This window comes from Chrysochloris asiatica, unplaced genomic scaffold, assembly GCF_000296735.1.
Source record: "Chrysochloris asiatica unplaced genomic scaffold, ChrAsi1.0 scaffold00058, whole genome shotgun sequence".
NCBI classification, from domain to species: Eukaryota; Metazoa; Chordata; class Mammalia; order Afrosoricida; family Chrysochloridae; genus Chrysochloris; species Chrysochloris asiatica.
The window spans coordinates 717158-720888 of record NW_006408576.1 but is presented as its reverse complement, the minus strand read 5'-3'; positions in this window follow the sequence as shown (position 1 = coordinate 720888).

Below are 3731 nucleotides of genomic sequence, written 5' to 3'. Positions count from 1 at the left end.
ATTTATCTTGATGCTATTTATTGGTCCAGTGGTGAGAACTTTTGTTTTATTTACATTGAGGTGCAAACCATCATGAAGGCTGTGGTCTTTGATCTTCATCAGTAGGTATTTTAAGTCCTCTTCCCTTTCAACAAATATGGTTGCATTGTCTGAATCACAGGTTGCTAGTGATTCTTCCTCCAATCCTATTTCCATGGTTTGCTTAATATATTCCAATTTCTCAAATTATTTGCATGCAGATTGAATAAATATAGTGAAGGAATATTACCCTGGTACACAACTTACCTAATTTTAAACCTTCCAGTGTTCCCATGTTCCTTACAAACGACTTCCTGTTGGTCTATGAACAGGTCTCTCATGATCACAGTTTAGTATTTCAGAATAATGATTCTCCACAATGTTGTTCTTAGCTTGTCATGATCCACACAATCGAAAGCCTTTGTGTAGCTATTAAAGCACAGGTAAATATCATTTTGGTATTCTCTGCTTTCAGCCAAGATCCATCTGACAACAGTAATGCTATCCCTCATTCTATGGTCTCTTCTGAATCCAGCTTGAAGCTTTGGCAGTTCCCTGTCAATATACAGTTATTTTTAAATTATATTTAGCAAAATTTTACTTTCATGGGATATTAGTGATATTGCCCAATGGTTTCTGCATTCCATTGGGTCATCTGTCTTTGGAATGGACAAAAATATGAATATTTTCCAATCAGTTGGTCAGACAGCTGTCTTCCAAATTTCTTGGCATAGATGAACAAGTGCCTCCAGTACTGCATCAGTTTATTAAAAGATTTCACTTTGTATTCCATCAATTTCCAGTGACTTGTTCTTTGTCTATGCCTTCAGTTCACCTTGTATTTCTCCCTTCAGTACCATTGGCTCTTGATCATATGCTAGGTTTTGAAATGGTTGAACATCAAGCGTTTCTTTTTGATACAGTTACTCTTATATTCCTTCCATATGCTTTTGATGCTTTCTGCATGATTCAATAGTTTCACCATATAATCCTTCAATAATGCAAGTCGGGGCTTGAATTTTTCTTCAATTTCCTCAACTTGAGAAATGATGAGAGTATTCTTCCCGTTTGACTTTCTAACTCCAGATTTTTGCATGCTTTATCAGAATATTTGAGTTTATCTTCTTGAGCTGCCCTTGAAAATTTTCTATTCAGCTTTTTTGCCTCCTCATTTCTTCCATTTGCTTTAGTATCTTTACCATACAGAGAAAGTTTCAGAGTCTCTTCTGACATCCATTTTTGTCTTTTTTCTTTCTTTTCTTCTTAATGACCTTCATTTTCTTCCTGTATGATGTTCTTGTGTTATCATACAACTCTTTTGGCCTTAGGTCATTAGTTTCTAATTCATTAAATGTATTCTTGAGATGATCTCTAAATTCAGATCATATATATTCTTGGTTATATGCTTGCTCTCATGGACTTTAAAAATTTTCTTCAGCTTCAGCCTTCCCTTGCATTTGAGCAACTGATGGTTTGTTCCACAGTCTGCCCCTGGTCTTCTTTTGACTGAGGATATGGATGTTTATAGCTGTTTCTCCTCATTTTGACTTTTGTCTCATTAAAATTAAATGTTCCAAATGCTTTACTCCATTTGCATCATCATGGTCAACTCTACTTTGAGCAGGCAGCATTTCCCAGTATATTCAATGTCTTCCAACTTGAGGGCCTCATCATTCAGCACGGTGTCTGACAGTTTTCTGATGCTCTTTATCATGTTTCAATATTCAATATTCTGGTGATATCTGACAATGTTCTATCACTATTCATAAGGTTTTCAATGACAAAATATTTGGAAGTAGTTTGTCTTTACTTCATTCTAGTCTGCTTTAGTCTGGAAGTTCAGCTGAAACCTGTCCACCATGGGTGACCCTGCTGGTATTTTGAAATACTGGTGTCACATAGCTTCCAGCATCACAGCAACATGCAAGCCATTATAGTATGGCAAACTGACAGACAAGTGGTGGATACATAATTACAGAAAATTTCATCATATATGTGTGTTTGTGTTATTGTTATTAATTGCTATTGGGTTGGCTCTAACTCATACTAATCCTATGCAAAACAGAATGAAACACTGTCCAGTCCTGCACTGTCCTTACAATTGTTGTGATGCTTGAGCCCGTTGCTGCTGCCTCTGTGTCAATCCATCTCATTAGGGATCTTCTTGTTTTTATACTGACCATACACTTTAGCAAGAAAATGATGTCCTTCTTAAGTGACTGGTCCCTCCTTTTAACATGTACAATGTATGAGAGATGAAGTCTCACCCTTCCAGCTTCTAAGGAGGAGCATTATGGATAAACTTCTTCTAGCACAAATTTGTTTGTTCTTCTGGCAGTCCATTACACTATTAGTATTCTTCTCCAACGCCATAGCTCTAGTTCATCAATTCTTCTATGGTTTTCCTTATTCATTTTCCAACTTTCACATGCTTGTTGTTGTTGTGAAGTGCTGTTGAGTCGGTTCCGACCCATAGCGACCCTGTATAGGGTTTCCGAGGAGTGGCTGGTAAGCTTGAATTGCTGACCTTGCAGTTTAAATGGCTTTGCGGTCTTGCGCATTAACCCACAGTGCCACACCAGGACTCCTTCATGGCTTCAGTCAGACCCTGATGTCTTTTCTCTTAACACTTTCAAGAGGCCTTTTGCAACATATTTGTTTAATAATATAAATGTATTATTTGACTTCTTGACTGCTGCTTCTATTAGTGTACTTATGCATACATATAATAAAAATGCAGTCCTTATTCCTTCCTGATACTTGCCCAAACTCAAAAACAATATACATGTATAGTGTGTGTCATGAATATCAGTGCCTTGGTCCAGGCAAGTGTTAACAATAAATATAAAGAATGTTTGTTTTGTTTTTTTCCTTTACTTATTCACTGATACTGTGAACTCACATGCAGGAGTTGACTGTCTTAGATTTCAATTCTTCCAGATATTGCAACAGCAGAAATGTCACTTAAGGTCAGCCATGTGCATTACTTCTTTTAATATATTTTCAGCAAAATTAAGTAAAATGAAATTATTTTTAAATGAATGTGGTTCTGGATTTTAGTGAATGTGCCTGTTAATTAGCTTGAAGACAATGAAACATTGGAGAAAAAAATAAAACTTATTCAATATTTACTTGACAAATATTAATTAAATGCCTTCTAAGACTTGGAAAATAGTGTAGATAATAGCATCACAATTAGGACCAAACAAGCCAACAGTAACGGACATCACTTTGAGTAGGGCAAAGGAAGACACACAATATGAGTAAGTATTTCCAGTGAACAATGAAAAAAATTCATATGTCTGGTGGGGATTTAAAAAACCCCATTCTCATCTATTTTCCTTCTATCAGCTCCCTGTTTGATCATTTCTTCTATGTTTTTTTGTACTTAATTGTTGTGGTACTGTGATTTTACATGATATGACTTTTCTATCCATAGTCTTCAAACTTCCACCAAATAACTAGGTGGGATGATGAAAATAGGGTGTGCAGGACTCCAACACAGGGATTGGTTGGTTTTGCCAAACTGCTGGATATAAAATGAGTCATCTCAGAAGCCAGAATTGGGCAGCTAATGGCCATGCAGACACTGAGCCATGAGCAGAGCACATCTTTTAGACCCTATGATCCCTGTGCAGAGAAGCAATGGCAGCCGAGACAGTGGCACAGAAAGGCAGCTTCACCAAGAGACAGCAGCTCCAAGAGACACCAGT